The following is a 23537-nucleotide window of genomic DNA, read 5'->3' on the forward strand; positions in this document are numbered from 1 at the left end:
AGGACACTAGGACACTGGGACACTGGGACACTGAGACACTGAGACACAGAGACACTAGGACACTGAGACACTGAGACACTGAAACACAGAGACACTAAGACACTAGGACACTGGGACACTGGGACACAGAGACACAGAGACACTAGGACACTGGGACACTGGGACACTGGGACACAGAGACACTAGGACACTAGGACACTGGGACACTGTGACACTGAGACACGGAGACACAGAGACACTAGGACACTAGGACACTGGGACACTGGGACACTGGGACACTGAGACACAGAGACACTAGGACACTGGGACACTGGGACACTGAGACACTGAGACACAGAGACACTAGGACACTGGGACACTGGGACACTGAGACACTGAGACACTAGGACACTGGGACACTGAGACACTGAGACACTGAAACACAGAGACACTAGGACACTAGGACACTGGGACACTGGGACACTGAGACACAGAGACACTAGGACACTGGGACACTGGGACACTGGGACACTGAGACACAGAGACACTAGGACACTGGGACACTGGGACACTGGGGCACTGAGACACTGAGACACAGAGACACTAGGACACTGGGACACTGGGACACTGGGACACTGAGACACTAGGACACTAGGACACTGGGACACTGGGACACTGAGACACTGAGACACAGATACACTAGGACACTGGGACACTGGGACACTGAGACACTGAGACACTGAGACACTAGGACACTGGGACACTGGGACACTGAGACACTGAGACACAGAGACACTGGGACACTGGGACACTGAGACACAGAGACACTGGGACACTGGGACACTGAGACACTGAGACACTAGGACACTAGGACACTGGGACACTGGGACACTGGGACACTGAGACACTAGGACACTAGGACACTGGGACACTGGGACACTGAGACACTGAGACACAGATACACTAGGACACTGGGACACTGGGACACTGAGACACTGAGACACTGAGACACTAGGACACTGGGACACTGGGACACTGAGACACTGAGACACAGAGACACTGGGACACTGGGACACTGAGACACAGAGACACTGGGACACTGGGACACTGAGACACTGAGACACAGAGACACTAGGACACGAGGACACTGTGACACTAGGACACTGGGACACTGCGACACAGAGACACTGGGACACTGGTACACTGAGACACTGAGACACAGAGACACTAGGACACTAGGACACTGGGACACTGGGACACTGAGACACAGAGACACTAGGACACTGGGACACTGAGACACTGAGACACAGAGACACTAGGACACGAGGACACTGTGACACTAGGACACTGGGACACTGCGACACAGAGACACTGGGACACTGGTACACTGAGACACTGAGACACAGAGACACTAGGACACTAGGACACTGGGACACTGGGACACTGAGACACAGAGACACTAGGACACTGGGACACTGGGACACTGGGACACTGGGACACTGACACACTAGGACACTGGGATTCTGAGACACTGAGACACTGAGACACAGAGACACTAGGACACTAGGACACTGGGACACTGGGACACTGAGACACAGAGACACTGGGACACTGGGACACTGGGACACTGGGACACAGAGACACTAGGACACTGGGACACTGAGACACTGAGACACAGAGACACTAGGACACTGGGACACTGGGACACTGGGACACTGAGACACTAGGACACTAGGACACTGGGACACTGGGACACTGAGACACTGAGACACAGAGACACTAGGACACTGGGACATTGGGACACTGAGACACTGAGACACAGAGACAGTAGGACACTAGGACACTGGGACACTGGGACACTGAGACACAGAGACACTAGGACACTGGGACACTGGGACACTGGGACACTGAGACACTAGGACACTGGGACACTGAGACACTGAGACACTGAGACACTGAGACACTAGGACACTAGGACACTGGGACACTGGGACACTGAGACACAGAGACGATAGGACACTGGGACACTGGGACACTGGGACACTGAGACACAGAGACACTAGGACACTGGGACACTGGGACACTGGGACACTGAGACACTAGGACACTGGGACACTGAGACACTGAGACACTGAGACACAGAGACACTAGGACACTAGGACACTGGGACACTGGGACACTGAGACACAGAGACACTAGGACACTGGGACACTGGGACACTGGGACACTGAGACACTAGGACACTGGGACACTGAGACACTGAGACACAGAGACACTAGGACACTAGGACACTGGGACACTGGGGCACTGAGACACAGAGACGATAGGACACTGGGACACTGGGACACTGGGACACTGAGACACAGAGACACTAGGACACTGGGACACTGGGACACTGGGACACTGAGACACTAGGACACTGGGACACTGAGACACTGAGACACTGAGACACAGAGACACTAGGACACTAGGACACTGGGACACTGGGACACTGAGACACAGAGACACTAGGACACTGGGACACTGGGACACTGGGACACTGAGACATTAGGACACTGGGACACTGAGACACTGAGACACTGAGACACAGAGACACTAGGACACTAGGACACTGGGACACTGGGACACTGAGACACAGAGACACTAGGACACTGGGACACTGGGACACTGAGACACACATACACTAGGACAATGGGACACTGGGACACTGGGACACTAAGAAACTAGGGCACTGGGGCACTGAGACACTGAGACACTGAGACACAGAGACACTAGGACACTAGGACACTGGGACACAGTGACACTGAGACACAGAGACACTAGGACACTGGGACACTGGGACACTGAGACACAGAGACACTAGGACACTGGGACACTGGGACCCTGAGACACTGAGACACTAGGACACTGGGACACTGGGACACTGAGACACTGAGACACAGAGACACTAGGACACTGGGACACTGGGACACTGGGACACTGAGACACAGAGACACTAGGACACTGGGACACTGGGACACTGAGACACTGAGCCACTAGGACACTAGGGCACTGGGACACTGGGACACTGAGACACTGAGACACAGAGACACTAGGACACTGGGACACTGGGACACTGAGACACTGAGACACAGAGACACTAGGACACTGGGACATTGGGACACTGAGACACTGAGACACTATGACACTGGGACACTGAGACACTGAGGCACTGAGGCACAGAGACACTAGGACACTAGGACACTGGGACACTGGGACACTGAGACACAGAGACACTAGGACACTGGGACACTGGGACACTGGGACACTGAGACACAGAGACACTAGGACACTGGGACACTGGGACACTGAGACACTGAGACACAGAGACACTAGGACACTGGGACACTGGGACACTGGGACACTGAGACACAGAGACACTAGGACACTGGGACACTGGGACACTGAGACACTGAGACACAGAGCCACTAGGACACTGGGACACTGGGACACTGGGACACTGAGACACAGAGACACTAGGACACTGGCACACTGGGACACTGAGACACTGAGACACAGAGCCACTAGGACACTGGGACACTGGGACACTGGGACACTGAGACACAGATACACTAGGACACTAGGGCACTGTGACACTAGGACACTGGGACACTGCGACACAGAGACACTGGGACACTGGTACACTGAGACACTGAGACACAGAGACACTAGGACACTAGGACACTGGGACACTGGGACACTGAGACTCAGAGACACTAGGACACTGGGACACTGGGACACTGGGACACTGGGACACAGACACACTAGGACACTGGGACTCTGAGACACTGAGACACTGAGACACAGAGACACTAGGACACTAGGACACTGGGACACTGGGACACTGAGACACAGAGACACTGGGACACTGGGACACTGGGACACAGAGACACTAGGACACTGGGACACTGAGACACTGAGACACAGCGACACTAGGACACTGGGACACTGGGACACTGGGACACTGAGACACTAGGACACTAGGACACTGGGACACTGGGACACTGAGACACTGAGACACAGAGACACTAGGACACTGGGACATTGGGACACTGAGACACTGAGACACAGAGACACTAGGACACTAGGACACTGGGACACTGGGACACTGAGACACAGAGACACTAGGACACTGGGACACTGGGACACTGGGACACTGAGACACTAGGACACTGGGACACTGAGGCACTGAGACACTGAGACACAGAGACACTAGGACACTAGGACACTGGGACACTGGGACACTGAGACACAGAGACGATAGGACACTGGGACACTGGGACACTGGGACACTGAGACACAGAGACACTAGGCCACTGGGACACTGGGGCACTGGGACACTGAGACACTAGGACACTGGGACACTGAGACACTGAGACACTGAGACACAGAGACACTAGGACACTAGGACACTGGGACACTGGGACACTGAGACACAGAGACACTAGGACACTGGGACACTGGGGCACTGGGACACTGAGACACTAGGACACTGGGACACTGAGACACTGAGACACTGAGACACAGAGACACTAGGACACTAGGACACTGGGACACTGGGACACTGAGACACAGAGACGATAGGACACTGGGACACTGGGACACTGGGACACTGAGACACAGAGACACTAGGACACTGGGACACTGGGACACTGGGACACTGAGACACTAGGACACTGGGACACGGAGACACTGAGACACTGAGACACAGAGACACTAGGACACTAGGACACTGGGACACTGGGACACTGATACGCAGAGACACTAGGACACTGGGACACTGGGACACTGGGACACTGAGACATTAGGACACTGGGACACTGAGACACTGAGACACAGAGACACTAGGACACTGGGACACTGGGACACTGAGACACAGAGACACTAGGACACTGGGACACTGGGACACTGGGACACTGAGACACTAGGACACTAGGACACTGGGACACTGGGACACTGAGACACAGAGACACTAGGACACTGGGACACTGGGACACTGAGACACTGAGACACAGAGACACTAGGACACTGGGACACTGGGACACTGAGACACTGAGACACAGAGACACTAGGACACTGGGACACTGGGACACTGAGACACTAGGACACTAGGACACTGGGACACTGAGGCACTGAGACACAGAGAAACTAGGACACTAGGACGCTGGGACACTGGGACACTGAGACACAGAGACACTAGGACACTGGGACACTGGGACACTGAGACACAGAGACACTAGGACACTGGGACACAAGGACACTGAGCCACTGAGACACAGAGACACTAGGACACTGGGACACTGGGACACTGAGACACTGAGACACTAGGACACTGGGACACTGAGACACTGAGACACTGAGACACAGAGACACTAGGACACTAGGACACTGGGACACTGGGACACTGAGACACAGAGACACTAGGACACTGGGACACTGGGACACTGAGACACTGAGACACAGAGACACTAGGACACTGGGACACTGGGACACTGAGACACTGAGACACAGAGACACTAGGACACTGGGACATTGGGACACTGAGACACTGAGACACTATGACACTGGGACACTGAGACACTGAGGCACTGAGACACAGAGACACTAGGACACAAGGACACTGGGACACTGGGACACTGAGACACAGAGACACTAGGACACTGGGACACTGGGACACTGGGACACTGAGACACAGAGACACTAGGACACTGGGACACTGGGACACTGAGACACTGATACACAGAGCCACTAGGACACTGGGACACTGGGACACTGAGACACAGATACACTAGGACACTGGGACACTGGGACACTGAGACACTGAGACACAGAGACACAGAGACACTAGGACACTAGGACACTGGGACACTGGGACACTGAGACACAGAGACACTAGGACACTGGGACACTGGGACACTGAGACACTAGGACACTGTGACACTGAGACACTGAGACACAGAGACACGAGGACACTAGGACACTATGACACTGGGACACTGGGACACTGAGACACAGAGACGCTAGGACACTGGGACACTGGGACACTGGGACACTGGGACACTGAGACACAGAGACACTAGGACACTGGGACAGTGGGACACTGAGACACAGAGACACTAGGACACTGGGACACTGGGTCACTGGGACACTGAGACACTAGGACACTAGGACACTGGGACACTGGGACACTGAGAGACTGAGACACAGAGACACTAGGACACTAGGACACTGGGACACTGAGACACTGAGACACAGAGACACTAGGACACTAGGACACTGGGACACTGGGACACTGAGGCACATAGACACTAGGACACTGGGACACTGGGACACTGGGACACTGATTACTAGGACACTGGGACACTGAGACACTGAGACACTGAGACACAGAGACACTAGGGCACTAGGACACTAGGACACTGGGACACTGGGACACTGAGACACAGAGACAATAGGACACTGGGACACTGGGACACTGGGACACTGGGACACAGAGACACTAGGACACTGGGACACTGGGACACTGGGACACTGAGGCACTGAGACACAGAGACACGAGGACGCTGGGACACTGAGACACTGAGACACAGAGACACTAGGACACTAGGACATTGGGACACTGGGACACTGAGACACAGATACACTAGGACACTGGGACACTGAGACACTGAGACACTGAGACACAGAGACACTAGGACACTAGGACACTGGGACACTGGGACACTGAGACACAGAGACACTAGGACACTGGGACACTGGGACACAGAGACACTAGGACACTAGGACACTGGGGCACTGTGACACTGAGACACGGAGACACAGAGACACTAGGACACTGGGACACTGGGACACTGAGACACTGAGACACAGAGACACTAGGACACTGCGACACTGGGACACTGCGACACTGAGACACTAGGACACTGGGACACTGAGACACTGAGACACTGAGACACAGGGACACTAGGACACTGGGACACTGAGACACAGAGACACTAGGACACTAGGACACTGGGGCACTGGGACACTGAGACACTGAGACACAGAGACACTAGGACACTAGGACACTGGGACACTGAGACACTGAGACACTAGGACACTAGGACACTGGGACACTGGGACACTGATACACTGAGACACAGAGACTCTAGGACACAGGGACACTGGGACACTGAGACACGGAGACACTAGGACACTGGGACACTGGGACACTGAGACACAGAGACACTAGGACACTGGGACACTGGGACACTGGGACACTGAGACACAGAGACACTAGGACACTGGGACACTGGGACACTGAGACACTGAGACACAGAGACACTAGGACACTGGGACACTGGGACACTGGGACACTGAGACACTAGGACACTAGGACACTGGGACACTGGGACACTGAGACACTGATACACAGAGACACTAGGACACTGGGACACTGGGACACTGGGACACTGAGACACTAGGACACTAGGACACTGGGACACTGGGACACTGAGACACTGAGACACAGAGACACTAGGACACTAGGACACTGAGACACAGAGGCACTAGGACACTGGGACACTGGGACACTGAGACACTGAGACACAGAGACACTAGGACACTGGGACACTGGGACACTGAGACACAGAGACACTAGGACACTGGGACACTGGGACACTGAGACACTGAGACAATAGGACACTGGGACACTGAGACACTGAGACACAGAGACACCAGGACACTAGGACACTGGGACACTGAGACACAGAGACACTAGGACACTGGGACACTGGGACACTGGGACACTGATACACAGAGATACTAGGACACTAGGACACTGTGACACTGAGACACTGAGACACAGAGACATTAGGACACTGGGACACTGGGACACTGGGACACTGAGACACAGAGACACTAGGACACTGGGACACTGGGACACTGAGACACTGAGACACAGAGACACTAGGACACTAGGACACTGGGACAATGAGACACAGAGACACTAGGACACTGGGACACTGAGACACAGAGACACTAGGACACAGGGACACTGGGACACTGGGACACTGAGACACAGAGACACTAGGACACTACGACACTGATACACTGAGACACTGAGACACAGAGACACTAGGACACTAGGACACTGGGACACTGGGACACTGAGACACAGAGACACTAGGGCACTGGGACACTGGGACACTGGGACACAGGGACACTAGGACACTAGGACACTGGGACACTGTGACACTGAGACACGGAGACACAGGGGCACTAGGACACTGGGACACTGGGACACTGAGACACTGAGACACAGAGACACTAGGACACTGCGACACTGGGACACCGAGACACTGAGACACTAGGACACTGGGACACTGAGACACTGAGACACTGAGACACTGAGACACAGAGACACTAGGACACTGGGACATTGGGACACTGAGACACTGAGACACAGAGACACTAGGACACTGGGACACTGGGACACTGGGACACTGAGACACAGAGACACTAGGACACTGGGACACTGGGGCACTGGGACACTGAGACACTAGGACACAGAGACACTAGGACACTGGGACACTGGGACACTGAGACACTGAGACACTAGAACACTAGGACACTGGGACACTGGGACACTGAGACACTGAGACACAGAGACACTCGGACACTGGGACATTGGGACACTGAGACACTGAGACACAGAGACACTAGGACACTGGGACACTGGGACACTGGGACACTGAGACACAGAAACACTAGGACACTGGGACACTGGGGCACTGGGACACTGAGACACAGAGACACTAGGACACTGGGACACTGAGACACTGAGACACAGAGATACTAGGACACTGGGACACTGGGACACTGGGACACTGAGCCACTAGGACACTAGGACACTGGGACACTGGGACACTGAGACTCTGAGACACAGAGACACTAGGACACTAGGACACTGAGACACAGAGATACTAGGACACGAGGACACTGGGACACTGGTACACTGAGACACAGAGACACTAGGACACTGGGACACTGGGACACTGGGACACTGAGACACAGATACACTGAGACACTGAGACAATAGGACACTGGGACACTGAGACACTGAGACACTGAGACACAGAGACACCAGGACACTAGGACACTGGGACACTGGGACACTGAGACACAGAGACACTAGGGCACTGGGACACTGGGACACTGGGACACTGGGACACTGAAACACAGGGACACTAGGACACTGGGACACTGGGACACTGAGACACTAGGACACAGAGACACTAGGACACTGGCACACTGGGACACTGGGCCACTGAGACACAGAGACACTAGGACACTGGGACACTGGGACACTGAGACACTGAGACAAAGAGACACTAGGACACTAGGACACTGGGACACTGAGACACTGAGACACTAGGACACTAGGACACTGGGACACTGGGACACTGAGACACTGAGACACAGAGACACTAGGAAACTGGGACACTGGGACACTGGGACACTGGGACACTGAAACACAGGGACACTAGGACACTGGGACACTGGGACACTGAGACACTAGGACACAGAGACACTAGGACACTGGCACACTGGGACACTGGGCCACTGAGACACAGAGACACTAGGACACTGGGACACTGGGACACTGAGACACTGAGACAAAGAGACACTAGGACACTAGGACACTGGGACACTGAGACACTGAGACACTAGGACACTAGGACACTGGGACACTGGGACACTGAGACACTGAGACACAGAGACACTAGGACACAGGGACACTGGAACACTGAGACACTGAGACACAGAGACACTAGGACACTGGGACACTGGGACACTGAGACACAGAGACACTAGGACACTGGGACACTGGGACACTGGGACACTGAGACACAGAGACACTAGGACACTGGGACACTGGGACACTGAGACACTGAGACACAGAGACACTAGGACACTGGGACACTGGGACACTGGGACACTGAGACACTAGGACACTAGGACACTGGGACACTGGGACACTGAGACACTGATACACAGAGACACTAGGACACTGGGACACTGGGACACTGAGACACTAGGACACTAGGACACTGGGACACTGGGACACTGAGACACTGAGACACAGAGACACTAGGACACTAGGACACTGAGACACAGAGGCACTAGGACACTGGGACACTGGGACACTGAGACACTGAGACACAGAGACACTAGGACACTGGGACACTGGGACACTGAGACACTGAGACACAGAGACATTAGGACACTGGGACACTGGGACACTGAGACACTGAGACAATAGGACACTGGGACACTGAGACACTGAGACACAGAGACACCAGGACACTAGGACACTGGGACACTGAGACACAGAGACACTAGGACACTGGGACACTGGGACACTGGGACACTGATACACAGAGACACTAGGACACTAGGACACTGTGACACTGAGACACTGAGACACAGAGACATTAGGACACTGGGACACTGGGACACTGGGACACTGAGACACAGAGACACTAGGACACTGGGACACTGGGACACTGAGACACTGAGACACAGAGACACTAGGACACTAGGACACTGGGACACTGGGACAATGAGACACAGAGACACTAGGACACTGGGACACTGGGACACTGAGACACTGAGACACAGAGACACTAGGACACTGGGACACTGGGACAGTGGGACACTGAGACACAGAGACACTAGGACACTGGGACACTGGGACACTGAGACACTGAGACACAGAAACACTAGGACACTAGGACACTGGGACACTGGGACAATGAGACACAGAGATACTAGGACACTGGGACACTGAGACACAGAGACACTAGGACACTGGGACACTGGGACACTGGGACACTGAGACACAGAGACACTAGGACACTACGACACTGATACACTGAGACACTGAGACACAGAGTCACTAGGACACTAGGACACTGGGACACTGGGACACTGAGACACTGAGACACAGAGACACTAGGACACAGGGACACTGGAACACTGAGACACTGAGACACTAGGACACTGGGACACTGATACACTGAGACACAGAGACACTAGGACACTGGGACACTGGGACACTGGGACACTGAGACACAGCGACACTAGGACACTGGGACACTGGGACACTGAGACACTGAGACACAGAGACACTAGGACACTGGGACACTGGGACACTGGGACACTGAGACACTAGGACACCAGGACACTGGGACACTGGGACACTGAGACACTGATACACAGAGACACTAGGACACTGGGACACTGGGACACTGGGACACTGAGACACTAGGACACTAGGACACGGGGACACTGGGACACTGAGACACTGAGACACGGAGACACTAGGACACTAGGACACTGAGACACAGAGGCACTAGGACACTGGGACACTGGGACACTGAGACACTGAGACACAGAGACACTAGGACACTGGGACACTGGGACACTGAGACACTGAGACACAGAGACACTAGGACACTGGGACACTGGGACACTGAGACACTGAGACAATAGGACACTGGGACACTGAGACACTGAGACACAGAGACACCAGGACACTAGGACACTGGGACACTGAGACACAGAGACACTAGGACACTGGGACACTGGGACACTGGGACACTGATACACAGAGACACTAGGACACTAGGACACTGTGACACTGAGACACTGAGACACAGAGACATTAGGACACTGGGACACTGGGACACTGGGACACTGAGACACAGAGACACTAGGACACTGGGACACTGGGACACTGAGACACTGAGACACAGAGACACTAGGACACTAGGACACTGGGACACTGGGACAATGAGACACAGAGACACTAGGACACTGGGACACTGAGACACAGAGACACTAGGACACTGGGACACTGGGACACTGGGACACTGAGACACAGAGACACTAGGACACTACGACACTGATACACTGAGACACTGAGACACAGAGACACTAGGACACTAGGACCCTGGGACACTGGGACACTGAGACACAGAGACACTAGGACACTGGGACACTGGGACACTGGGACACAGAGACACTAGGACACTAGGACACTGGGACACTGTGACACTGAGACACGGAGACACAGGGGCACTAGGACACTGGGACACTGGGACACTGAGACACTGAGACACAGAGACACTAGGACACTGCGACACTGGGACACTGAGACACTGAGACACTAGGACACTGGGACACTGAGACACTGAGACACTGAGACACAGGGACACTAGGACACTGGGACACTGGGACACTGAGACACAGAGACACTAGGACACTAGGACACTGGGGCACTGGGACACTGAGACACTGAGACACAGAGACACTAGGACACTGGGACACTGGGACACTGATACACTGAGACACTAGAACACTAGGACACTGGGACACTGGGACACTGAGACACTGAGACACAGAGACACTAGGACACTGGGACATTGGGACACTGAGACACTGAGACACAGAGACACTAGGACACTGGGACACTGGGACACTGGGACACTGAGACACAGAGACACTAGGACACTGGGACACTGGGGCACTGGGACACTGAGACACAGAGACACTAGGACACTGGGACACTGGGACACTGAGACACTGAGACACAGAGATACTAGGACACTGGGACACTGGGACACTGGGACACTGAGACACTGAGACACAGAGACACTAGGACACTAGGACACTGAGACACAGAGACACTAGGACACGAGGACACTGGGACACTGGTACACTGAGACACAGAGACACTAGGACACTGGGACACTGGGACACTGGGACACTGAGACACAGATACACTGAGACACAGAGACACTAGGACACTGGGACACTGGGACACTGAGACACTGAGACAATAGGACACTGGGACACTGAGACACTGAGACACTGAGACACAGAGTCACCAGGACACCAGGACACTGGGATACTGGGACACTGAGACACAGAGACACTAGGACACTGGGACACTGGGACACTGGGACACTGGGACACTGAAACACAGGGACACTAGGACACTGGAACACTGGGACACTGAGACACTAGGACACAGAGACACTAGGACACTGGCACACTGGGACACTGGGCCACTGAGACACAGAGACACTAGGACACTGGGACACTGGGACACTGGGACACTGGGACACTGAGACACGAGGACACTAGGACACTGGGACACTGGGACACTGAGACACTGAGACACAGAGACACTAGGACACTAGGACACTGGGACACTGGGACACTGAGACACTGAGACACAGAGACACTAGGACACTAGGACACTGGGACACTGGGACACTGAGACACAGAGACACTAGGACACTGGGACACTGGGACACTGGGACACTGAGGCACTAGGACAATGGGACACTGAGACACTGAGACACTGAGACACTAGGACACTAGGACACTGGGACACTGGGACACTGAGACACAGAGGCACTAGGTCACTGGGACACTGGGACACTGAGACACAGAGACACTAGGACACTGGGACACTGGGACACTGAGACACTGGGAAACAGAGACACTAGGACACTAGGACACTGGGACACTGGGACACTGAGACACAGAGACACTAGGACACTGGGGCACTGGGACACTGGGACACTGAGACATTAGGACACTGGGACACTGAGACACTGAGACACTGAGACACAGAGACACTAGGACACTAGGACACTGGGACACTGAGACACAGAGACACTAGGACACTGGGACACTGGGACACTGGAACACTGAGACACAGATACACAGATACACTAGGACACTGGGTCACTGGGACACTGGGACACTGAGACACTAGGACACTGGGACACTGGGACACTGAGACACTGAGAGACAGAGACACTAGGACACTAGGACACTGGGACACTGGGACACTGGGACACTGAGACACTAGGACACTAGGACAATTGGACACTGGGACACTGAGACACTGAGACACAGAGACACTAGGACACTGGGACACTGGGACACTGAGACACTGAGACACAGAGACACTAGGACACTGGGACACTTGGACACTGAAGACACTGAGACAATAGGACACTGGGACACTGAGACACCGAGACACAGAGACACCAGGACACTAGGACACTGGGACGCTGGGACACTGAGACACAGAGACACTAGGACACTGGGGCACTGGGACACTGGGACACTGATACACAGAGACACTAGGACACTGGGACACTGGGACACTGAGACACTGAGACACAGAGACACTAGGACACTGGGACACTGGGACACTGGGACACTGAGACACAGAGACACTAGGACACTGGGACACTGGGACACTGAGACACTGAGACACAGAGACACTAGGACACTGGGACACTGGGACAATGTGACACAGAGACACTAGGACACTGGGACACTGGGACACTGAGACACAGAGACACTAGGACACTGGGACACTGGGACACTGGGACACTGAGACACAGAGACACTAGGACACTGGGACACTGAGACACTGAGACACAGAGACACTAGGACACTAGGACACTGGGACACTGGGACACTGAGACACAGAGACACTAGGACACTGGGACACTGGGACACTGGGACACAGAGACACTAGGACACTAGGACACTGGGACACTGTGACACTGAGACACGGAGACACAGGGACACTAGGACACTGGGACACTGGGACACTGAGACACTGAGACACAGAGACACTAGGACACTGCGACACTGGGACACTGAGACACTGAGACACTAGGACACTGGGACACTGAGACACTGAGACACTGAGACACAGGGACACTAGGACACTGGGACACTGGGACACTGAGACACATAGACACTAGGGCACTAGGACACTGGGGCACTGGGACACTGAGACACTGAGACACTAGGACACTGGGACACTGTGACACTGAGACACGGAGACACAGGGACACTAGGACACTGGGACACTGGGACACTGAGACACTGAGACACAGAGACACTAGGACACTGCGACACTGGGACACTGAGACACTGAGACACTAGGACACTGGGACACTGAGACACTGAGACACTGAGACACTGAGACACAGAGACACTAGGACACTGCGACACTGGGACACTGAGACACTGAGACACTAGGACACTGGGACACTGAGACACTGAGACACTGAGACACAGGGACACTAGGACACTGGGACACTGGGACACTGAGACACATAGACACTAGGGCACTAGGACACTGGGGCACTGGGACACTGAGACACTGAGACACAGAGACACTAGGACACTGGGACACTGGGAGACTGAGACACTGAGACACGAGGACACTAGGACACTGGGACACTGGGACACTGAGACACTGAGACACAGAGACACTAGGACACTGGGACATTGGGACACTGAGACACTGAGACACAGAGACACTAGGACACTGGGACACTGGGACACTGGGACACTGAGACACAGAGACACTAGGACACTGGGACACTGGGGCACTGGGACACTGAGGCACAGAGACACTAGGACACTGGGACACTGGGACACTGAGACACTGAGACACAGAGACACTAGGACACTGGGACACTGGGACACTTGGACACTGAGACACTAGGACACTAGGACACTGGGACACTGGGACACTGAGACACTGAGACACAGAGACACTAGGACACTAGGACACTGAGACACAGAGACACTAGGACACTAGGACACTGGGACACTGGGACACTGAAACACAGATACACTAGGACACTGGGACACTGGGACACTGGGACACAGAGACACTGAGACACAGAGACACTAGGACACTGGGACACTGGGACACTGAGACACTGAGACACGAGGAAACTAGGACACTGGGACACTGGGACACTGAGACACTGAGACACAGAGACACTAGGACACTGGGACATTGGGACACTGAGACACTGAGACACAGAGACACTAGGACACTGGGACACTGGGACACTGGGACACTGAGACACAGAGACACTAGGACACTGGGACACTGGGGCACTGGGACACTGAGGCACAGAGACACTAGGACACTGGGACACTGGGACACTGAGACACTGAGACACAGAGACACTAGGACACTGGGACACTGGGACACTTGGACACTGAGACACTAGGACACTAGGACACTGGGACACTGGGACACTGAGACACTGAGACACAGAGACACTAGGACACTAGGACACTGAGACACAGAGACACTAGGACACTAGGACACTGGGACACTGGGACACTGAGACACAGAGACACTAGGACACTGGGACACTGGGACACTGGGACACTGAGACACAGAGACACTGAGACACAGAGACACTAGGACACTGGGACACTGGGACACTGAGACACTGAGACAATAGGACACTGAGACACTGAGACACTGAGACACTGAGACACAGAGACACCAGGACACTAGGACACTGGGACACTGGGACACTGAGACACAGAGACACTAGGACACTGGGACACTGGGACACTGAGACACAGAGACACGAGGACACTAGGACACTATGACACTGGGACACTGGGACACTGAGACACAGAGACACAGAGACACTAGGACACTAGGACACTGGGACACTGGGACACTGAGACACTGAGACACTAGGACACTGTGACACTGAGACACTGGGCCACTGAGACACAGAGACACTAGGACACTGGGACAGTGGGACACTGAGACACTGAGACACAGAGACACTAGGACACTGGGACACTGGGTCACTGGGACACTGAGACACTAGGACACTAGGACAGTGGGACACTGGGACACTGAGACACTGTGACACAGAGACACTAGGACACTAGGACACTGGGACACTGGGACACTGAGACACTGAGACACAGAGACACTAGGACACTAGGACACTGGGACACTGGGACACTGAGGCACATAGACACTAGGACACTGGGACACTGGGACACTGGGACACTGAGACACTAGGACACTGGGACACTGAGACACTGAGACACTGAGACACAGAGACACTAGGACACTAGGACACTAGGACACTGGGACACTGGGACACTGAGACACAGAGACACTAGGACACTGGGACACTGGGACACTGGGACACAGAGACACTGGGACACTAGGACACTGGGACACTGAGGCACTGAGACACAGAGACACGAGGACACTGGGACACTGGGACACTAGGACACTAGGACACTGGGACGCTGGGACACTGAGACACTGAGACACAAAGACACTAGGACACTAGGACATTGGGACACTGGGACACTGAGACACAGATACACTAGGACACTGGGACACTGAGACACTGAGACACTGAGACACAGAGACACTAGGACACTAGGACACTGGGACACTGGGACACTGAGACACAGAGACACTAGGACACTGGGACACTGGGACACTGGGACACAGAGACACTAGGACACTAGGACACTGGGGCACTGTGACACTGAGACACGGAGACACAGAGACACTAGGACACTGGGACACTGGGACACTGAGACACTGAGACACTAGGACACTGGGACACTGAGACACTGAGACACTGAGACACAGGGACACTAGGACACTGGGACACTGGGACACTGAGACACAGAGACACTAGGACACTAGGACACTGGGGCACTGGGACACTGAGACACTGAGACACAGAGACACTAGGACACTAGGACACTGGGACACTGAGACACTGAGACACTAGGACACTAGGACACTGGGACACTGGGACACTGAGACACTGAGACACTAGGACACTAGGACACTGGGACACTGGGACACTGAGACACTGAGACACAGAGACACTAGGACACAGGGACACTGGAACACTGAGACACTGAGACACAGAGACACTAGGACACTGGGACACTGGGACACTGAGACACAGAGACACTAGGACACTGGGACACTGGGACACTGGGACACGGGGACACTGAGACACAGAGACACTAGGACACTCGGACACTGGGACACTGAGACACTGAGACACAGAGACACTAGGACACTGGGACACTGGGACACTGGGACACTGAGACACTAGGACACTAGGACACTGGGACACTGGGACACTGAGACACTGAGACACAGAGACACTAGGACACTGGGACACTGGGACACTGTGACACTGAGACACTAGGACACTAGGACACTGGGACAATGGGACACCGAGACACTGAGACACAGAGACACTAGGACACTAGGACACTGAGACACAGAGGCACTAGGACACTGGGACACTGAGACACTGAGGCACAGAGACACGAGGACACTGGGACACTGGGACATTGAGACACTGAGACACAGAGACACTAGGACACTGGGACACTGGGACACTGAGAAAATAGGACACTGGGACACTGAGACACTGAGACACAGAGACACCAGGACACTAGGACACTGGGACACTGAGACACAGAGACACTAGGACACTGGGACACTGGGACACTGGGACACTGATACACAGAGACACTAGGACACTAGGACACTGGGACACTGGGACACTGAGACACTGAGACACAGAGACACTAGGACACTGGGACACTGGGACACTGGGACACTGAGACACTAGGACACTAGGACACTGGGACACTGGGACACTGAGACACTGAGACACAGAGACACTAGGACACTAGAACACTGAGACACAGAGACACTAGGACACTAGGACACTGGGACACTGGTACACTGAGACACAGAGACACTAGGACACTGGGACACTGGGACACTGGGACACTGAGACACAGATACACTGAGACACAGAGACACTAGGACACTGGGACACTGGGACACTGAGACACTGAGACAATAGGACACTGGGACACTGAGACACTGAGACACTGAGACACAGAGACACCAGGACACTAGGACACTGGGACACTGGGACACTGAGACACAGAGACACTAGGACACTGGGACACTGGGACACTGGGACACTGGGACACTGAAACACAGGGACACTAGGACACTGGGACACTGGGACACTGATACACTAGGACACAGAGACACCAGGACACTAGGACACTGGGACACTGGGACACTGAGACACAGAGACACTAGGACACTGGCACACTGGGACACTGGGCCACTGAGACACAGAGACACTAGGACACTGGGACACTGGGACACTGAGACACTGAGACAAAAAGACACTAGGACACTAGGACACTGGGACACTGGGACAATGAGACACAGAGACACTAGGACACTGGGACACTGGGACACTGGGACACTGAGACACTAGGACACTGGGACACTGAGACACTGAGACACTGAGACACAGAGACACTAGGACACTGGGACACTGGGACACTGGGACACTGGGACACTGAGACACTAGGACACTAGTACACTGGGACACTGGGACACTGAGACACTGAGACACAGAGACACTAGGACACTAGGACACTGGGACACTGGGACACTGAGACACTGAGACACTAGGACACTAGGACACTGGGACACTGGGACACTGAGACACAGAGACACTAGGACACTGGGACACTGGGACACTGGGACACTGAGGCACTAGGACACTGGGACACTGAGACACTGAGGCACTGAGACACAGAGACACTAGGACACTAGGACACTGGGACACTGGGACACTGAGACACAGAGGCACTAGGTCACTGGGACACTGGGACACTGAGACACAGAGACACTAGGACACTGGGACACTGGGACACTGAGACACTGAGAAACAGAGACACTAGGACACTAGGACACTGGGACACTGAGACACAGAGACACTAGGACACTGGGGCACTGGGACACTGGGACACTGAGACATTAGGACACTGGGACACTGAGACACTGAGACACTGAGACACAGAGACACTAGGACACTAGGACACTGGGACACTGGGACACTGAGACACAGAGACACTAGGACACTGGGACACTGTGACACTGGAACACTGAGACACAGATACACAGAGACACTAGGACACTGGGACACTGGGACACTGGTACACTGAGACACTAGGACACTGGGACACTGGGACACTGAGACACTGAGAGACAGAGACACTAGGACACTAGGACACTGGGACACTGAGACACTGAGACACAGAGACACTAGGACACTAGGACACTGGGACACTGGGACAATGAGACACAGAGACACTAGGACACTGGGACACTGAGACACAGAGACACTAGGACACTGGGACACTGGGACACTGGGACACTGAGACACAGAGACACTAGGACACTACGACACTGATACACTGAGACACTGAGACACAGAGACACTAGGACACTAGGACCCTGGGACACTGGGACACTGAGACACAGAGACACTAGGACACTGGGACACTGGGACACTGGGACACAGAGACACTAGGACACTAGGACACTGGGACACTGTGACACTGAGACACGGAGACACAGGGGCACTAGGACACTGGGACACTGGGACACTGAGACACTGAGACACAGAGACACTAGGACACTGCGACACTGGGACACTGAGACACTGAGACACTAGGACACTGGGACACTGAGACACTGAGACACTGAGACACAGGGACACTAGGACACTGGGACACTGGGACACTGAGACACAGAGACACTAGGACACTAGGACACTGGGGCACTGGGACACTGAGACACTGAGACACAGAGACACTAGGACACTGGGACACTGGGACACTGATACACTGAGACACTAGAACACTAGGACACTGGGACACTGGGACACTGAGACACTGAGACACAGAGACACTAGGACACTGGGACATTGGGACACTGAGACACTGAGACACAGAGACACTAGGACACTGGGACACTGGGACACTGGGACACTGAGACACAGAGACACTAGGACACTGGGACACTGGGGCACTGGGACACTGAGACACAGAGACACTAGGACACTGGGACACTGGGACACTGAGACACTGAGACACAGAGATACTAGGACACTGGGACACTGGGACACTGGGACACTGAGACACTGAGACACAGAGACACTAGGACACTAGGACACTGAGACACAGAGACACTAGGACACGAGGACACTGGGACACTGGTACACTGAGACACAGAGACACTAGGACACTGGGACACTGGGACACTGGGACACTGAGACACAGATACACTGAGACACAGAGACACTAGGACACTGGGACACTGGGACACTGAGACACTGAGACAATAGGACACTGGGACACTGAGACACTGAGACACTGAGACACAGAGACACCAGGACACCAGGACACTGGGACACTGGGACACTGAGACACAGAGACACTAGGACACTGGGACACTGGGACACTGGGACACTGGGACACTGAAACACAGGGACACTAGGACACTGGAACACTGGGACACTGAGACACTAGGACACAGAGACACTAGGACACTGGCACACTGGGACACTGGGCCACTGAGACACAGAGACACTAGGACACTGGGACACTGGGACACTGGGACACTGGGACACTGAGACACGAGGACACTAGGACACTGGGACACTGGGACACTGAGACACTGAGACACAGAGACACTAGGACACTAGGACACTGGGACACTGGGACACTGAGACACTGAGACACAGAGACACTAGGACACTAGGACACTGGGACACTGGGACACTGAGACACAGAGACACTAGGACACTGGGACACTGGGACACTGGGACACTGAGGCACTAGGACAATGGGACACTGAGACACTGAGACACTGAGACACTAGGACACTAGGACACTGGGACACTGGGACACTGAGACACAGAGGCACTAGGTCACTGGGACACTGGGACACTGAGACACAGAGACACTAGGACACTGGGACACTGGGACACTGAGACACTGGGAAACAGAGACACTAGGACACTAGGACACTGGGACACTGGGACACTGAGACACAGAGACACTAGGACACTGGGGCACTGGGACACTGGGACACTGAGACATTAGGACACTGGGACACTGAGACACTGAGACACTGAGACACAGAGACACTAGGACACTAGGACACTGGGACACTGAGACACAGAGACACTAGGACACTGGGACACTGGGACACTGGAACACTGAGACACAGATACACAGATACACTAGGACACTGGGTCACTGGGACACTGGGACACTGAGACACTAGGACACTGGGACACTGGGACACTGAGACACTGAGAGACAGAGACACTAGGACACTAGGACACTGGGACACTGGGACACTGGGACACTGAGACACTAGGACACTAGGACAATTGGACACTGGGACACTGAGACACTGAGACACAGAGACACTAGGACACTGGGACACTGGGACACTGAGACACTGAGACACAGAGACACTAGGACACTGGGACACTTGGACACTGAAGACACTGAGACAATAGGACACTGGGACACTGAGACACCGAGACACAGAGACACCAGGACACTAGGACACTGGGACGCTGGGACACTGAGACACAGAGACACTAGGACACTGGGGCACTGGGACACTGGGACACTGATACACAGAGACACTAGGACACTGGGACACTGGGACACTGAGACACTGAGACACAGAGACACTAGGACACTGGGACACTGGGACACTGGGACACTGAGACACAGAGACACTAGGACACTGGGACACTGGGACACTGAGACACTGAGACACAGAGACACTAGGACACTGGGACACTGGGACAATGTGACACAGAGACACTAGGACACTGGGACACTGGGACACTGAGACACAGAGACACTAGGACACTGGGACACTGGGACACTGGGACACTGAGACACAGAGACACTAGGACACTGGGACACTGAGACACTGAGACACAGAGACACTAGGACACTAGGACACTGGGACACTGGGACACTGAGACACAGAGACACTAGGACACTGGGACACTGGGACACTGGGACACAGAGACACTGAGACACTAGGACACTGGGACACTGAGACACTGAGACACATAGACACTAGGGCACTAGGACACTGGGGCACTGGGACACTGAGACACTGAGACACAGAGACACTAGGACACTGGGACACTGGGAGACTGAGACACTGAGACACGAGGACACTAGGACACTGGGACACTGGGACACTGAGACACTGAGACACAGAGACACTAGGACACTGGGACATTGGGACACTGAGACACTGAGACACAGAGACACTAGGACACTGGGACACTGGGACACTGGGACACTGAGACACAGAGACACTAGGACACTGGGACACTGGGGCACTGGGACACTGAGGCACAGAGACACTAGGACACTGGGACACTGGGACACTGAGACACTGAGACACAGAGACACTAGGACACTGGGACACTGGGACACTTGGACACTGAGACACTAGGACACTAGGACACTGGGACACTGGGACACTGAGACACTGAGACACAGAGACACTAGGACACTAGGACACTGAGACACAGAGACACTAGGACACTAGGACACTGGGACACTGGGACACTGAAACACAGAGACACTAGGACACTGGGACACTGGGACACTGGGACACAGAGACACTGAGACACAGAGACACTAGGACACTGGGACACTGGGACACTGAGACACTGAGACACGAGGAAACT

The sequence above is a fragment of the Pristiophorus japonicus genome, chromosome 3, assembly GCF_044704955.1.
Source record: "Pristiophorus japonicus isolate sPriJap1 chromosome 3, sPriJap1.hap1, whole genome shotgun sequence".
NCBI classification, from domain to species: Eukaryota; Metazoa; Chordata; class Chondrichthyes; family Pristiophoridae; genus Pristiophorus; species Pristiophorus japonicus.